The sequence below is a fragment of the Dipodomys merriami genome, unplaced genomic scaffold, assembly GCF_024711535.1.
Source record: "Dipodomys merriami isolate MVZ:Mamm:240054 unplaced genomic scaffold, mDipMer1.0.p SCAF_194, whole genome shotgun sequence".
Lineage (NCBI taxonomy): Eukaryota > Metazoa > Chordata > Mammalia > Rodentia > Heteromyidae > Dipodomys > Dipodomys merriami.
Window position 1 is genome coordinate 308,829 of NW_027203315.1, and position 6,515 is coordinate 315,343.

General features: G+C 42.2%; 2 pseudogenes; both read left to right on the plus strand.

The window, feature by feature from the left end:
* The first annotated feature begins 1,907 nt into the window (after nucleotides 1–1,907).
* LOC138831364 (sentrin-specific protease 2 pseudogene) lies at nucleotides 1,908–3,890 on the plus strand (annotated as a pseudogene).
* Nucleotides 3,891–3,956: 66 nt separating this feature from the next.
* Nucleotides 3,957–6,209, plus strand: LOC138831365 (sentrin-specific protease 2 pseudogene; annotated as a pseudogene).
* The last annotated feature ends 306 nt before the right edge of the window (nucleotides 6,210–6,515 follow it).

Genomic DNA, 6,515 nt, shown 5'->3' on the forward strand with positions numbered 1-6,515 from the left:
GCTCCCAAACAGGAAGGTAACAGAATGTAGAACATCTACTAGGACAAAAGAAACCTGTTGTTTGGTGCACATAATGTTTTAACCTGTATAGTAAGTTAACAGGAAAGAAAGCCACACCAACAAACCCTGATACAAAGAGTCAAAAGGGCTGAGGAGAAAGGAATCCCATGTTCAGGAATCTAAATGGATTTTACAAGCCCTGCAGGCTCTGACTTTCTACATTGAATGTAAGGAACCAGATAGCCTGAGTTTCTAAGAGCTCAGTGTCTATGCTATTTGGCTCTTTGAGTCTTCTTTTCACTTCTATATCTGAGAGCAGCAGTTAGTACAGTGCATTTGTCTCCCAGGAGCTCCCTTTCTCTTCATACAGGGCTCAAAGTAGGCAATAGCTACAAGCTGCCATAAAATCAAACCAGTATGTGGGCTGGGAAGGTAGCTCAGTGGTAGAGTGCATGCCTTGCAAGCAGGAGGCCCTGGGTTCGATTCCTCAGCACCACATAAACAGAGAAAGCTGGAAGTGGTGCTGTGGCTCCAGTGGTAGAGCGCTAGCCTTGAGCTGAAGAGCTGAGGGACAGCACCCAGACCCAGAGTTCAGGCCCCATGACTGGCAAAAAAAAAAAAAAAAAAAAAATCAAACCAGTATGAAATAACACCATGTTCCCCCTGCAGTCCTAGATATATGAAGTTCCCAATTCTGAACAAAAAGTATTAATAGGTGAGTTCTAACAACCTTCACTGAATGGTGAACTCAGAGCACTTTTCCTAAAGCAAGTACCATCCAGTACAATAGCTGCTACCTATTATCCTAGTTATTAGGATGGCTGAGATCTACTGGACCAATCAACTTACAGGCCATGCAGGACAAATAGTGTAAGATACTGGGTCTCAATAGAAGAACCTGGGCCAAGTAGAGACATTTCACCATTGTTGGAAAAGGATGTGTCCTTAACTAGGAAAATGTATTTCTGTACACAAACCTGGGTAGTAATTGCAACAAAGTGCTTGAATTGTGGCTCATAGGTAGAGAGACTATCAGGTCAAACCTTACTAAAGCCAATAATAAAGCATATACAAATATAAAAACTGTATTTGGATTTCAGTACTAATATCTCTTTTAATATGTGTGTGTATGTTGGTGGTGTTGGTGTGTGTATGGGATAGTATTGGTTCTTAAGATCATTGTATTTGCACTATCCTTCAGTATCCTTTAAGTTTCTCATTTAAGTATGGTAGTGTTGTAGCTCTACTGCTTGCAACACAAAATTCTGGCTTTCTGACAGTTAACTGATGGTGAATGTCTACCATTAGACATTTGTCAATCTGGGTTGGTTTCAAATTATGATCTTCAGATCTCATTCTCTGCAGTAAAGAAGGCTATAAGAGTGAGCCACTATGCTCAGCCAGCATTCCCCAAAAGTCACTTAATCTTTCTGATCCTCAGCTCCTTTCTGTGGAAAGAGAAAAGAATTACTTTGTGGACCTTAGAATCTGGTGTGAGCTATGACTGGGTGCAGGAAGTATAAGTGTCATGTATGTGTGAGCAAAGCCTGATGCTTGCATAAAGCTGCTGATTTTTATATTGAAATGAATTCCAGAAAATGGAAACAAGAGGAATTTTTTTGTCTTGTTTGTTTATTTATCCATATGTTTTTTTTTCTTTCTGGGTCCAGTCATAGGCCTGAACTCTGGGCCTGGGTGCTGTCCCTCAGCTCTTCAACTCAAGGCTAGCACTCAACCACTTGAGCCACAGCGCCACTGCTGGCTTTTTTTCTGCTTATGTGGTGCTGAGGAATTGAACTCAGAGCCTCATGCATGCAAGGCAAGGGCTCTACCACTGAGCCACCTTCCCAGCCCCGATTTATCCATATTTTTGAGGGAGAGTAAGAGGACACAGAAATTGAGGGAAAATGGGGAAACACAAGCAGCAGTGGTACCCAGTAGATATGATGTTGACAACTTGTGAACAAGAACAGGGGGGAAAACTGGAAGAGAAAAAAGGAAGTGGTGACATTGTCCAACAAGAAATGTACACTTTACCTAACTTACAAAATGGTGACCCATTTGTACATTACCTTTACAAAAACAATTTTTAAAACTTTCCAATTCTCTTTAGAGGCTCTCAAGACTAATGCCAACCTATGGAGTGTAAAGGTCAACTTATATGATAAATACAGCCAGAATCTTGAAGAAATTTTGTAACATATATTCCATTCTAAGTACCCAGTTTTCATTAGGGGTGGAGCTGGCACTGGCCCTGAGCCTCTCTGTGCTCAAGGCTAGTACTCTAGCACTTTAGCTACAGGACCACTTCCAGACTTTTCTATTTACGTGGTACTGAGGAATGGAATGTAGGGTTTCATGCATGCTAGTCAAGTACTCTACCACTAAGCCACATTCCCAGCCCACAAAGCTGTTTCCTTTACTTTTTGTTTTCTACCACTTGTCTGGTCATGAAATCCTTCTTAAAGCTGTGGGACAAAGGTCTGTGATATCTTGGCACCCTGTCCCTAGGTAAAATCATAATCAATCTTTGAAATTAATATACTTTATTGTGAGTGTTACTGTTGTGCATGGGTTTGTCAAGCATTTGGCAAATATATTCATTTGCCAGTAGACATATTCAGAATTTTAAATTATCTGATATTTTTAATTCATAAAACTTTTATCACTGTAACCATGAATCACTTGGCACAGCAGGTATAAACAAGGTGAGGGAGTACTTTAAAATAAAACTACAAAACTGATTTTAAGATTTAGGTGCTAAGTGTGTCTAGGTGTTATTACATTTTAAAAAAGTACAATTCAAAATGGTTTTTCTTCATGGCTATAGAGTATTTTCTAAACCCATGTTATTTGAGTTCAAAGGTCTTATGAGTTATTTCAAAATACAAATTAAAGAGGAAAATCACGGAGGAGGTAAAGAAATACATATATGTTAATTTTTTAAAGGGAAAATGAAAATCCTAGATGGCAGACTAGAGATAAAGCAATATCAGAGCCCTATATGCTTCAACAAGAACTAAGAAGCTTTAATTGTAAGATCAAGCCAGAAAGTGGATAACAGGCAAAGGCAAGCAGAGTCTACCGCCAACAAAGAAACATCTCAATGTGCAATGACTGAGAGGCTTGATGGTGGTGGCCAAAGCTGTGAAGGCGGCAATGGCTGCAAGAGGTCTGGGGTTTTCACCTCGTGTGTGTTGGCCTCCACTGCTCCAGTCTGGTATGTAAACAGGGCTGAATAGGATTCTGGGTGCCATTTTCCATTTCTGCAACTGGTCGTTGCCCCGAGTTTGGCCCCTCCTCAAACGGTGGCGCTCACACAACACTCTGTTTTCTCCAGTGGGTACTGATGAAAATACCTGTTAAAGACAAAGATTAGATTGCTTTATTCACCAACTGAAAAAGTTGCTGCAATGTTGGTAGCTTACTTGGATTCCCATTAGAGCTGACCACAATGCCCATGGTGATTTCTGCTTGTAATGGAACATGAAATGTGGCCTCTTGAGGAGAGGTATTTTTGAACTCTTCATCTTGTGAACTGACAGGTTCTGGATCTCAGAACAACATGCTGAAAATGGATAATAAATCTCCTGATGGAATAAGTGACTATCCAAAGATCAGTGGCAGTTACATGAGATCAGCCCTGTAGAGTCCTGCCTTCCTTTGGTTTTACTTTGAATTCAGAAGACTATGATAGAACAGCAATTGGTTGGGGCCACAGCAGGGGCAATTCAGAGAGTTGCATAACATGGAAACCTCAAGAACAGGATATAACAGATATTTCTGAAGAGGGTAGCAAGGGTGTGAGGTGTCCCCATTGTTTTGGAGAGGAGGTGAGAAATCACAGAAACAGAACTGACCAAATGTTTATGAGTATTATACAGAGGTAAATTCTAGAAATATTGGGTAAAAATGATGACTTCATTCTTGGAAATTGTTTAAAGTGCCTATGAAACATGCAAGAACACTTCTACTGTAGGCACTTGGATACATGTGATGGGAGTTTTGAGAAGTTAGTGACACCCTTTTGAATTTTCTCCATAGGTTATTTATTTATTTATTATTTATGTTTATTTTGTCAGTCATGGGGCTTGAACTCTGGGCCTGGGCGCTCTCCCTGTACTCTTCAGTTCAAGGCTAGCGCTCTACCACTTGAGCCACAGTGTTACTTCCTTCTTTTTCTGTTTCTGTGGTGCTGATGAATCAAACCCAGGGCCTCATGCATGCCAGGCAAGCACTTTACCACTGATCCACCTTCCCAGCCCTCCATGGATTATTTAAATCAAGGAAACTGATATGATCATTCAGAGAAAGATGTAAGAAGGGAAAAGAGATGGACAAAACCATCAGCATTATGGCAGGAACAAGAAGGAATAATCTCCAGCGGAGACTGTCATGCAAAGAAGAATTATGGTAGTTGTGCAGGAAGGCAAGATCAGCTAGGGTACTCAAAAAGAAGAAGGAAATAACAGGAAAGGCCATGAAACTCTTATCTCCAATTAAAAAAAACCCAGAAAACAGGAAGTAGCACTATGGCTCAAATGGTAGAGCGTTAGCCTTGAGCTGAAGAGCTAAGGGACAGCCCTCAGGCCCAGAGTTCAAGCCCTATGTCCAACAAAAAAGAAAAGAAAAGATCACTGTAAGACCTGAAAATGACAATAAAGGAGGGCATCCGGCTGTACGTGACCTATCAGAAGTATCAGCCTGACTCTGCCTGGAAGCAATGTCTTTTTTTTTTTTTTTTTTGGTCGGTCGTAGGGCTTGAACTCTGGGCTTGGGCGCTGTCCCTGTGCTCTTCAGCTCAAGGTGAGCACTCTACTTCTTGAGTCATAGTGCCACTTCTGGTTTTCTAGTGGTTTATTGGAGATTAGAGTCTCATGGACTTTCCTCAAGCTGGGCGCTGGTGGCTCACGCCTGTAATCCTAGCTACTCAGGAGGCTGAGATCTGAGGATCAGGGTTCAAAGCCAGCCCGGGCAGGAAAGACTGTGAGACTCCTATCTCCAATAAAACCACCAGAAAACCGGAAGTGGCATTGTAGCTCAAGTGGTAGAGCACTCACCTTGAGCTGAAGAGCTGAGGGGCAGCGCCTAGGCCCAGAGTTCAAGCCCCATGACCGACCAAAAAAAAAAAAAGAGTCTCATGGACTTTCCTGCCCTGGCTGGCTTTGGACCACAATCCTCATATCTCAGCCTCCTGAGTGGCTAGGATTACAGGCGTGAGCCACCAGTGCCCAGCTTGGAAGCAATGTCTTATTTAGGAGGAAAATAGTAGTAGTTGAGGCCAAGAAAAAGAATTTCTTAGACAAAGAGAAGGACAGAAGAACAGATGATCTTGAACTTATTGAAGACCTGGAAAAGAAAATCAATAATGCCCTAGACCATGGCCCACAGGATGAGATCCTCAGTAGTGCTTTCAAATTGAGAATTACTGAGGGAGATATCCAAACCTTAAAAAACTTGTTCACTGATGAGGTCACTAATTTTTACATGAATCTCCTAATGGAAAGAAATAAAAGCAAGGCTATCCAGTACTTTCATGCATTCATTACTTTCTTCTATCCTGACCTAAGTCTGGGGCTTACCAAGCAATGAAACGATGGACCAAAGGGGCAAACCACTTTGAACAAGAATTTATTCTGTGTCTATTCACTGGAAGTTACATTGGATCCTGGTGGTGACAGATCTAAGATAAAAATATCTTAAGTATCTGGACTTTATGGGACAAAAGGGAAGCAAGATGGGCTGGGAAGCTGGCTCAGTGGTAGAGCACTTGCCTTGCATGCCTGAGGCCCTGGGTTCGATTCCTCAGCACCACATAAGCAACAAAAGAAAAAAGCCGGAAGTGGCACTGTGGCTCAAGTGGTAGAGTGCTAGCCTTGAGCCGAAGAGCTGAGGGACAGCGCCCAGGCCCAGAGTTCAGGCCCACGACTGGACCCAAAAAGGAAGCAAAACTGTGAAATTTTCCATCAGTATTTACAGGATGAAAGTAAGATGAAAAGAAATGTTGATCTAATTCTTTTAGAGTGGACACACTACAGTATGAAGTCACATGAGATTCTTCAACTGTTGAATGGGAGCGATTGTGGAATGTTTACTTCCAAATATTCAAATTCTATATTTCTAGGGACAAACCTATCACATTTATGCAGGAACAGATGCTTCTCTTTCAGTAGAAGACAGTAGAGATCCTCCCTCAGCAGTTGCTGTGACTGTGCGCTGCTAGGTCCTATTGCTGCTGGTGTTTCTTTATGGGCATTTCCTCATGCATCACAGGATACAGTGTCTCTACTCCATTTCTGTTTGCCCAGGTACTGAGCCGTAAAAGTGCATGCAGGCCCTCTGCGTCCAAATCCTGACAGGGTGGAGGAACAGCTTCCAACCTCTGGAAGGCTGTGTCTGCTCAACCCATACAAGAACAAACATTGATTGATTTCTCTTTTTGGTCGGTTGTGGGGCTTGAACTCTGGGCCTTGGCACTTTCCCTCAGCTCTTCAGCTCATGGCAAGTGCTCTACC